The sequence below is a fragment of the Myxocyprinus asiaticus genome, chromosome 23, assembly GCF_019703515.2.
Source record: "Myxocyprinus asiaticus isolate MX2 ecotype Aquarium Trade chromosome 23, UBuf_Myxa_2, whole genome shotgun sequence".
NCBI lineage: Eukaryota > Metazoa > Chordata > Actinopteri > Cypriniformes > Catostomidae > Myxocyprinus > Myxocyprinus asiaticus.
In genome coordinates this window covers 16,494,806-16,507,036 of record NC_059366.1, presented here as the reverse complement: position 1 = coordinate 16,507,036, position 12,231 = coordinate 16,494,806, and the positions used below count along the sequence as shown (strand labels likewise).

General features: G+C 39.9%; 1 protein-coding gene and 1 pseudogene across 3 annotated transcripts in view; both read left to right on the top strand.

The window, feature by feature from the left end:
- Positions 1–1,280: 1,280 nt before the first annotated feature.
- Positions 1,281–6,327, top strand: LOC127414232 (pantothenate kinase 2, mitochondrial-like; annotated as a pseudogene).
- A 413-nt stretch (positions 6,328–6,740) lies between these two features.
- Positions 6,741–12,231, top strand: part of LOC127414223 (lysyl oxidase homolog 3B-like) — a 35,912-nt gene continuing 30,421 nt past the window's right edge. For all 3 annotated transcript variants that reach the window (XM_051652094.1, XM_051652093.1, XM_051652095.1), the window contains exon 1: positions 6,741–6,920. The gene's annotated coding sequence lies outside the window, so the exon portion shown is untranslated. The remainder of the gene's footprint in view (positions 6,921–12,231) is intronic.

Here is a 12,231-nt window from a genome sequence, read left to right as displayed (position 1 = left end):
CTTGTGCATGCGCGATAGGTCCAAAAGCCAGATAAATGAAAGATCTAATAAAAACATTCATGATAAATCGACCCACAGTAGTTTGCCCTGGTCTGCAATTGAGGGTGCTATAAATTTCCTTTGAGGGTGCTTAACACTCTCAAGCACACCCGTAGATCCGGAACTGTTGTGATCATTCATAGCATAAAAGGTGACAATACTGTAACAATGATGCTTGGCACTACAGTGGTGAGGTTTATCCCTGATGTTCAGTAACCAGGGTTGGGGAGTAACAGAATACATGTAACAGAATTACATATTTAAAATACAAAATATAAGTAACTGTATTCCACTACAGTTACAATTTAAATAATTGGTATTTAGAATACAGTTACATTCAAAAAGTATTTTGATCACTGAAGAGATTACTTTGCATTTTATTGTCATTTGTTTCATTTAATATTTAGTCCTTTCAGATGGAAAACATTCATGCATATAAAAGATGTGATCCAATGTGCATTTGAACAGCGGTGAAACACTTTCTTATGATGTGTTACATTCATACGAGCAGACAGAGAAGTATGTTTGAAGTCAGTTTGGAGCACAAGAAATAGAAATAAACCTTGTGTAAATTGTCAGCTTTACGCTAAGCTAAAATGCTATTTCTAACCATTTTATATGCACATGTTACCAGGCACGATCATATTTTTTTTATCAAGAAAATTCACATTAGATCATAATTTCTTTTTTCTAGTAAGACCTTTGATATTAGGGCAAAAATTGTATTCTTGATAATAATGTTTGTATTGTTTTCCTGTAAAAATATCTACAAATCCTTAAAATAAGATCAGTTAGATTTATCTTGTTTTAGAAACAACACTGCATAAGATATTTAGTTTTTTCAGAGAATGTATTTTTAACGTGTATTTTGTCTTACTGTACTGGCAGAGTTTTTATAGTCAAAACAAGTGAAAAAATCTATCAGTGCTGAAGAAGTAATCCAAAGTATTTAGAATACGTTACTGACCTTGAGTAATCTAATGAAATACATTACAAATTACATTTTACAGCATGTATTCTGTAATCTGTAGTGGAATACATTTCAAAAGTAACCCTCCCAACACTGTCAGTAATTTTTGTACACAGCATCAAGTACGAACCAAAATCTGAAGAGTTCAACTCTGTTCAGTGAAGAGCGCCATCTTTTGGTGAAAAAGAAAACGCGGGCAGCATATGAGGGAATGGATGAACTCTAACTGAGACCATGATTGGTTCGTCACTATTTCAGTTGACAGGAGAAGCGCATTCATTGGCCACTCGAGTATCTGCGCTCGTATTGTAATCAGTGACATACTAAAATGAGTTTATATGCGTTTACGGTGATTTTTCTACTTAACAGTAGATGTAGAGTTTTTTGTTAAATAAAATAATGGATTTGAACGGCTACCACAGTGACGGTGATGGATGTATCGAGGAACAAGAAGAAGAATTTACATGATCAAAGACCGAAACGACATGTAGCATAATTGCTACACCGGGTGCGGACAATGCAGCGGCCGGCGGCAGAACGCACAGAGAGCCGCGAACAGCAAAATCGACTCCGAAGCTTCTTAGGCTCGATTCGCTGAAGAATGCGCTAGAGAACAGGGTTAACGGACCAGAGGCAGAAATTAACTGGAGAGAAATGGTGACAAAAATGGCCAAATAAAACATATAGTCATATATTAATGTGAAATATCTATTTTGCTAGGGTGTTGGCTATGTTTGTCCATTTTGTCCTCTCACGATTAACATTGTGGTACTTATTTAAAAAAAAAAAGAAAAACATTAAATTGGAGTTTCCTGTTAAAAATAAAATATGCTTTAGTCTTTCAAATCAGATATTGTGTTTAAATGATAGATGAGGTATAATTGCATTTAGATGTAATTCATATAATTTAATAGTACTCTAAATATATAGGTCATAATATAGTCCAATTTTCCATTAATGTATTTCATAGACAAACCTAGAAGCCTATATCTTTCCTTCCTTATTAGGGGAGTTAGGCTCATTCTTATTTATTTACAGAAAATGTGTTTAGAATATGCACAAAGTCATACTGTATGTTATTGGTCAACAGCTTTCCCATGGTTTGGTATGGACATTGGTGGCACATTGGTAAAGCTGGTCTACTTTGAACCAAAAGACAGTACAGCCAAGGAAACACAGGAAGAGGTGGAGAGTCTGAAAAGCATCCGCCACTACCTCACCTCACACACCGCCTACGGCACAACAGGTACACTATATTGCCAAAAGTATTCCCTCATCTGCCTTTAGACGCATATGAACTTAAGTGACATCCCATTCTTAATCCATAGGGTTTAATATGATGTCGGCCCACCCTTTGCAGCTATAACAGCTTCAAATCTTCTGGGAAGGCTTTCCACAAGGTTTAGGAGTGTGTTTATGGGAATTTTTGACCATTCTTCCAGAAGCGCATTTGTGAGGTCAGACACTGATGTTGGACGAGAAGGCCTGGCTCACAGTCTTCGCTCTAATTCATCCCAAAGGTGCTCTATCGGGTTGAGGTCAGGACTCTGTGCAGGCCAATCAAGTTCTTCCACACCAAACTCGCTCATCCATGTCTTTATGGACCTTGCTTTGTGCACTGGTGCGCAGTCATGTTGGAACAGGAAGGGGCCATCCCCAAACTGTTCCCACAAAGTTGGGAGCATGGAATTGTCCAAAATCTCTTGGTATGCTGAAGCATTCAGAGTTCCTTTCACTGGAACTAAGGGGCCAAGCCCAGCTCCTGAAAAACAACCCCACACCATAATCCCCCCTCCACCAAACTTCACAGTTGGCACAATGCAGTCAGACAAGTACCGTTCTCCTGGCAACCGCCAAACCCAGGCTCATCCATCAGATTGCCAGATGGAGAAGCATGATTCGTCACTCCAGAGAACGTGTCTCCACTGCTCTAGAGTCCAGTGGCGGCGTGCTTTACACCACTGCATCCGACGCTTTGCATTGCACTTGGTGATGTATGGCTTGGATGCAGCTGCTTGGCCATGGAAACCCATTCCATGAAGCTCTCTATGCACTGTTCTTGAGCTAATCTGAAGGCCACATGAACTTTGGAGGTCTGTAGCGATTGACTCTGCAGAAAGTTGGCGACCTCTGTGCACTATGCGCCTCAGCATCCGCTGACCCCGCTCTGTCATTTTACGTGGCCTACCACTTCGTGGCTGAGTTGCTGTCATTCCCAATCGCTTCCACTTTGTTATAATACCACTGACAGTTGACTGTGGAATATTTAGTAGCGAGGAAATTTCACGACTGGACTTGCACAGGTGGCATCCTATCACAGTACCACGCTGGAATTCACTGAGCTTCTGAGAGCGGCCCATTCTTTCACAAATGTTTGTAGAAGCAGTCTTCATGCCTAGGTGCTTCATATTATACACCTGTGGCCATGGAAGTGATTGGAACACCTGAATTCAATTATTTGGATGGGTGAGCGAATACTTTTGGCAATATAGTGTATCTGAGATGTCCACGTGGAGCTCTTGGATCTCACCCTTTGGGGCAGCCTGCACTTTATCCACTTTCCTACACACGAGCTACCTGTCCTTCTTGCAGATGGGGAGAGACAAGCACTTCTCAAGTTTGCACACCACCCTCTGTGCCACTGGAGGTGGCGCGTTTAAGTTTGAAGATGACTTTTGTACGGTGTGTCCTATGATCAATTGCTCATTTTAACCACTTCCCATATTGCTGCACTCTTTTCCCATGTGGTATTTTATTAAAAGCTGATTCTCCTCTCTATGATGGCCAGTCTGCAGCTGCTGAAGCTAGATGAGTTGGACTGTCTGATAAAGGGGGCTCTGTACATTGACTCTGTGGTCTCAAGTGGTCCTGAATCTGAATGTTACTACTTTGAAAACCCAACAGACCCAGAGCGCTTTGAGCTGAAGGAATACAACCTGGAGAACCCCTATTCTCTGCTGCTGGTCATCATTGGCTCAGGGGTCAGTATACTGGCTGTATATTCCAAAGACAACTACAAGCATGTTACTGGAACCAGGTTGGTTGTAGGTTAAAAAAACATGTCAGTAATATTGCATTATTTTCTTATAATGCTAATAAAATTTAATATATATATATATATATATGTATGTATTAACAAGAAACTTACTGCAAGTCTAGGCTTATTTCTCCTTTATCCCCCATCCAGCATAGGAGGTAGTACATTCCTTGGACTGTGTTGCCTGTTGACCGGATGCTCCACTTTTGAGGAGCCACTGACAATGGCCACAGAGGGGGAGAGTACACGTGTAGATAAACTTGTCCAGGATATCTATGGTGGCAACTATGAGAGATTTGGCTTGCCAGCATGGGCTGTTGCCTCCAGGTGTAGGCACATACATTGTGTGGTTATTAATACACGCTGACATATTAAATCTCTTGTCTCAATTATGCTATAGTATTTTGGAAAAACAAAATACAATTAAATGTAATTAATGATAAATATGTGTTGTTTTTTATTTTGTAGTTTTGGGAACATGATGTGTAAGGGCAAGACAGACTCTGTCTCTAAAGAGGATCTGGATAGAGCTACACTTGTCATCATCACAAACAACATTGGCTAAATCACCCACATTTGTGCACTTAATGAGGTACACATGTACATCCATACCATAAGGTCCCACACTTATTTAACTCTTGCCCTTGTCTGTCAGCCTCTTTACGGTGCTGCCTTGTGGAATCTGGATCAAGCAGCATTGTACAGGGCTATGAGAGACCAGGGGCCAGTCAGCTCCTTCAAAGCTCCAATAAAAAAGATTTGATTTCAGGATGGATGCTTACTATGAGGTTTTTCCATCTAGAATATTGAGTGAGTGGTGTTTGTTGGGAACTTTCTGCGAGTGAACACATTGTCCATGATGTTGTTGGCTTATGCTTTGGACTACTGTAGCAAAGGACAACTCAGAGCTTTGTTCCTTAGATATAAGGTGAGTGTGTTTTTATAATACTCAAGCTCACATAATATCTAAACAAATTGTCCATAACCACTGTTTGTTTTGTCATGTTTGTTTCACAGGGTTATTTTGGTGCCATAGGTGCACTTTTGGAATTACCAGACCAATGCTGATCTGCACTAATCAACCTTGGATCATTGCTTTTACCAAAAATCCCGAAATTATTATGCAAACAGACCAAAGTTGCCTTCAAATGTTGTTAGACCATGCCCTGTTATCTCATTAACACCAGGTAATACAGCCACTGTTATGACATCATCTAACAATGGGTTAAACCATTGCGATAAACCATATGCAGATATGAGTTTTAGGTATTGCTGCTTCAGAATTGCTCTTCAGACCCTTTAGTTGTATGTATTTTGAATTCAGCAATCAGCAAAATCAGTAAAAGAGCTCATATGAGAATAAGCCAGTAAGATCAGACCCATAGCTTGTATCAACACTTTTAGTCTCAATTATTACATTACATCAGTACTTCTTGTCATTTGTAATGCTTAAATGTGTCAGCTGTCAGCATATACTGTACTACCTTTACTGGTTGGAAATAACATTGATATTGTACCATGCAGACAACAGGTTAAGGTAATATTATATATTTGAGAAAGAACGCAGCAAAGCAGTGATTTAAACTTTTAATAAGTGTTGTAAGTGCCAGTAATCATTACACCAGTATATTGTACATTTCACTATTTTGGGGTGCAGTCTTTTAGACATTTTCAGTGGTTTAACTTTAACCGAATTGCAACAGAAATCACTCTCAAAAATATTTATTTTTATCATTTTGTTGTCTTGTTTATACACGTATTATGTAACTGATGTAAATGCAAATTAAGCAAATGTCTGGTATAAAAATTAAAGCAGTAATCGATTTTTGTTGATACCCTCCATTGAGCCCACTTGGCTCATATTATGTTTGTAGAAAACCAATGTTGTGTTACTTGACAGAATTTTTCTCTTAGGGAGAAAGGACCATGCAAGCCTTTTGACCTAAGATTAGGGAGGGGTACAAAAACTTTTAATATTTAAATTAGGGAAATTCTCTTATTTAACCGTTTACTCTTTGGAATAATTTTGGTGTCCCTGTTGCTCTAACATTGCATAAAGGAACGCACACTGCGCCTGTTTCCTATTTTCTTGTCCATTATCATAAAATTGAGTTTGTTCTTAACCTGCAAATATTAAGTGCCTTTGTGAAACTCCTGCTAGGCAAGCCTGTTGTTAGTTTAAAACATGGATTGTGTAAAAAAATAAAATACAAAACTCCATTGTACCTTTTTTATTCCAGATGATTGTCAATTTTCTTTTGAAATAAAAGATTTAAATGGCTTCTTCATTCTATGACTTCAGGCTAATACAAATATTTTGTATATTTTTTTTCCCAATTGATTCTCTTATAGTATCATGTGTTCAATGTATTAATTTTATTTTTAGACCTATTATTAAAATGTTTATTTAAGCGTTTGCTTGAAGTTTAGTTGCTCAAAGAAAATGCCTGAATGTAATGTTACAGATGTAAAACGTGAGCATTTGAGAAACCTCAGAAGAACGTTCCGTTATCCCAAGTAGGAAAAACTTTTCCTGAACTGTGAAAGGGCTATGTGTTTTCCCAAAAATAAATCCGGCCCCTTTTCATTCGTGTGGAGTCGTCCACCAGTCAGCTCCACCTCTCCCTCCTGCTGTCCCTGTCCCCCCTGTGCCCCGTCTTTCCCATCCCACTCTCTCTGTCCAGCTGGCAATTTACTGCCATTACAAGCAGAGTTATTACCGCTCTTAGGTGTCTGTCTTTGCTTCGGAAAAGGACTTGGTCCTGCAGCAGGTACCCCAAAATGTGTGGATAATCTCAGTTCAGGGTATACGAAAACAAACTGCAAGAAATAGAGTACCAAGACTGTTAGTGGGGGAACTGACTAACTTAAAAGGTAAGGAAAAATAATATTCCCTTTTTTTTTTTTTTTTTTTTCGTTAGTGAATACATTAATAACAGAACCACTCTATTGGGCAACAGAGTCATAAATGCCACTGACTAACGTATACTAGATGAAGCAGCTGAATTGGACCTTTTTTATATTACTCTCAGTTTTGCAGTGAAGGTAATAAGGGCCATCAAATCCCCTTTCAGTTATATATTTGAATAATTCGACATGGAGAATGGTGTTCCGTCGAAAGTTTCTTTATTCGTACCCCCACTTGTGTTTGGACAGCAGTAACCAATTGTCGAATGCGCAGAGAATTTGTTGAGGCTGAACTAGGCTTGGAGTCACTTGCTGATTTTAAATGCAAAAGCACTGGTTGCCTTCCTTGCTTACACTTTTATGGACTTGATGTAAAATAGTGAAAATGTCCTTGACCCCTTTAAGCACGAAACCTTATGAGATCCATATTAGGTTATGCGCCTCGCCGTCACACCAGTAGATTTGTTTGTATAGGCACAATCATATGATTTCATAGCATGATATATAATTAGCAGATTGTATGATTTTCAATGATTAAACGTATGTCCTTTGTTCGATTGAATTATAATTGCAGTGGAAATACCATTTTGATATTTCAAAGTCTAAATCGCACCCAATCATCCCTACTGAAAATCTGTTTTCAATTGCGCGCCGGTCTCTTGTACTTACCTTGCATAATTGGATCCATCCACTGGAGGAAAATGTATTTGTCTCCTAAATTTAAAAAGATTTTAAGCATTTTTATGAGTTTTACACATGTAACACTCTAGAAATTGCACTAGTCTGTGTTTTTATGTATTGGGATAAGCGACGCTTCTTAGTATTGGTGGCTTTCCAAAGAGTGGTGGGGATTTTAATTCATCTTTTTTATTTCGTGTTCATATAGGATGTTACATCTAACGCCTGTAGGTGGCGACAAATGCACATCTTTTAAAACCATTAGCTATGTTTCCATCCAAGTTGCGCATTTAATTTGTGCAATATATATACAGGTGCATCTCAATAAATTAGAATGTTGTGGAAAAGTTCATTTATTTCAGTAATTCAACTCAAATTGTGAAACTCGTGTATTAAATAAATTCAATGCACACAGACTGAAGTAGTTTAAGTCTTTGGTTCTTTTAATTGTGATGATTTTGGCTCACATTTAACAAAAACCCACCAATTCACTATCTCAAAAAATTAGAATATGGTGACATGCCAATCAGCTAATCACCTCAAAACACCTGGAAAGGTTTCCTGAGCCTTCAAAATGGTCTCTCACTTTGGTTCACTAGGCTACACAATCATGGGGAAGACTGCTGATCTGACAGTTGTCCAGAAGACAATCATTGACACCCTTCACAAGGAGGGTAAGCCACAAACATTCATTGCCAAAGAAGCTGGCTGTTCACAGAGTGATGTATCCAAGCATGTTAACAGAAAGTTGAGTGGAAGGAAAAAGTGTGGAAGAAAAAGATGCACAACCAACCGAGAGAACCGCAGCCTTATGAGGATTGTCAAGCAAAATCGATTCAAGAATTTGGGTGAACTTCACAAGGAATGGACTGAGGCTGGTGTCAAGGCATCAAGAGCCACCACACACAGACGTGTCAAGGAATTTGGCTACAGTTGTCGTATTCCTCTTGTTAAGCCACTCCTGAACCACAGACAACGTCAGAGGCGTCTTACCTGGGCTAAGGAGAAGAAGAACTGGACTGTTGCCCAGTGGTCCAAAGTTCTCTTTTCAGATGAGAGCAAGTTTTGTATTTCATTTGGAAACCAAGGTCCTAGAGTCTGGAGGAAGGGTGGAGAAGCTCATAGCCCAAGTTGTTTGAAGTCCAGTGTTAAGTTTCCACAGTCTGTGATGATTTGGGGTGCAATGTCATCTGCTGGTGTTGGTCCATTGTGTGTTTTGAAAACCAAAGTCACTGTACCCGTTTACCAAGAAATTTTGGAGCACTTCATGCTTCCTTCTGCTGACCAGCTTTTTAAAGATGCTGATTTCATTTTCCAGCAGGATTTGGCACCTGCCCACACTGCCAAAAGCACCAAATGTTGGTTAAATGACCATGGTGTTGGTGTGCTTGACTGGCCAGCAAACTCACCAGACCTGAACCCCATAGAGAATCTATGGGGTATTGTCAAGAGGAAAATGAGAAACAAGAGACCAAAAAATGCAGATGAGCTGAAGGCCACTGTCAAAGAAACCTGGGCTTCCATACCACCTCAGCTGTGCCACAAACTGATCACCTCCATGCCACGCCGAATTGAGGCAGTAATTAAAGCAAAAGGAGCCCCTACCAAGTATTGAGTACATATACAGTAAATGAACATACATTCCAGAAGGCCAACAATTCACTAAAAATGTTTTTTTGATTGGTCTTATGATGTATTCTAATTTGTTGAGATAGTGAATTGGTGGGTTTTTGTTAAATGTGAGCCAAAATCATCACAATTAAAAGAACCAAAGACTTAAACTACTTCAGTCTGTGTGCATTGAATTTATTTAATACACAAGTTTCACAATTTGAGTTGAATTACTGAAATAAATGAACTTTTCCACGACATTCTAATTTATTGAGATGCACCTGTATGTGTGTGCGCGCGCGCGCGCGCGTGCCTATACAGCTGCTTCTCCATCCCATGTGTTAAAAAAATAAATAATAATAATAGCTTCCTGTTAAATTATAGCCACTGTGACTCTTTTATTAACAAAATACTCGATGTTTAAACTCGCAGACAAAACACTGTAAAGAACTTGTCCCATGCTTGTGAGCGACAGCGTGTCGCACGTTTTTGGGAGCACTACACACAGTTCCTCCATTCTTATGACTTTACCGTGCGGATGTAATTGCTGTTTTCAAAAGTGTCAATAAACTTGCTCTTCGGCACAGTTCAAGTTTGTATTCGACTTATTTGCTCTGCAAACTCTTTTCAGGCTTCGGATTTTCAGGACATTGTTATTATAGTATGACCAGACAAAGTCTTTCTAGCAAGTCAGTCCACTGGCGGCCATCTTTGGAACACTCTCGAGAGGCTATTTCCAGTCAAGCCAGTGCAGCTCCAATCTACTTGAATAAAGAAAGACCAAAATCATAACATTTTTTGGTAAAGATTACAGTGAAAGAACATATTTAAAATCAGCAATACAATTTTAAAACACTGCAATCATAAACTGTGATTCTTTACCTCACGTTATGCAAAAAAAAAAACAAAAAAAAAAACACAATTTTCCCAGCTTGTATAGCCGTTGATTAACAGGCGGTGTCTGTATCTAAAAGGCGATTGGCTCTTTTTCCTGTAAGGTGGGACTTCCTTTCTACATCCGTTGACCATTGGGTGCTTAAAGCTCCTTGGCTGGGTGTTCCAATTTCTCTTTAAATAGTCTCTGGACCAGAGCAACATTTCAGAACCGATAATTGGTCTGCTGTGTGGTCCAGTTATGAACGAATTATTCAGTCACATTATTTCGATCCTTCTGTTGTTCTGTATATCAGCCTGAGGATGCACAAGGGTTTTAAACTCTTTTCTCTCTAAAAATTATGAGACGAACCAGAGAATCATTTCTATATTAAAGTCAGTGGGTGGCTCAGTAAAATGCTTTTATTTCTTCCCCTCAACACAATGGACCAGTTAGAACTAATTCATGAATGGCTACTCAGTCAAAAACAGAGAGAGGTGTAGACTTTTGTATTTTAGCATATTCTTATACCAGAAATATTTTGATGATACTTTGAATCCTGAGTATTGTATTGCAGTTTGTTCGAGCCAGGTCCTTTTTTTAAATTTTATTTCATATACCTTTTTTTTTAAATCCCTGCAAGCATGCATGTGGCGTATGAGATGTGGCTATGTGTGTGTGTCAAATACAGTTCCTTTCAATTCAGTCATGAATGCTGCATCATTGCTGACACTATGGGGTTATCCCTGCAGGTGTAGCCAATCCCTGAAACTCTTTTAAATCTCACCAATTTTAATTGGCAGATAATGCTTTGTGCTTTGCCTCCCTCGCGCGCATCAGCGGGCGTCTATAACAGCGGTGCACAGTGCTATCTCTTCTGAGTTTTCTCCTTCAAGGTGCCGATAATCTCTCTTTCATACTCTGCACGAAAATTTAATCTCTCTCTACTAGAATCGATGTTAAGATCTGCACCTCTCACAGCAGGTGGATCAGTTTTCTTCTACCCCCTGTGGTGCTCCGGTGATCGCAGATTACTACATTCACCATTGAATGGCAGTGTGTGGAATTTTCCTCCTGTGGGACAGGAGGCGGGCGAGACATCTTCGCCGTTTTCAAAGTGAACAGATTATTCTGTGGTCTGTGGGCCTCAATGGAAAGTATCCTTTTAATTATTGAATTATTTTGGATTTTCTGTAAGCGTGTAACATATGCGCTACAGCCTGATTGTGTTTGAATGTGTATTTGTATACTGTGCACAATCGTAAAAGAGCCATTTGCTTAACGATATCTTTATAAAGATGGCATTTTGCAAATGTTTCCACAAGCACATGAAAACCCTCTGTCTGGCGGGCACAAGCTCTGTTTTACATACAGCGGAGCTCATTGAGGCCGATTGTGTTCACTGTGAATGCATGAACCTGAAAGATGCTTCCTCTCATCTTGTTTTTCGTTCTGAAAGCCAAAGCCATCCCCCTCTCCTCCCGCTTCCGAGGAACCGCATGAGGGAGACACGTGAGGATGGGGAAAAGCCTAGAGCATGGAGATTTGAGGAGGATTTATCGCCGGCTCGTGCCTTGCGTTTCTCCTCTCCTCTAGAGCAGGTGTCTTCGCCCATTCAACACAAGCGCTGACACAGCACTCGTCGAGTTTGATTGCATTTTTGGTGGGTGCATAAATACTCCCCTCACTTTAGTTCTTTTAATTAATTTATTATTTTTATCCCCTTTTCTCCCAATTTGGAATGCCCAATTCCCACTACTTTGTAGGTCCTCGTGGTGGCGCGGTTACTCACCTCATTCAGGGTGGCGGAGGACAAGTCTCAGTTGCCTCCGCTTCTGAGACCGTCAATCCGCTCATTTTATCACGTGGCTCGTTGTGCATGACACAGCGGAGACTCCGCATGTGGAGGCTCATGCTACTCTCCGCGATCCACGCACAACTTATCACGTGCCCCATTGAGAGCGAGAACCTTTAATCGCATCCACGATGAGGTTATCACATGTGACTCTAACCTCCCTAGCAACCGGGCCAATTTTGGTTGCTTAGGAGACCTGGCTGCATTCACTTAGCACACCCTGGATTCGAACTCGTGATTCCATGGGTGGTAGTCCCCTC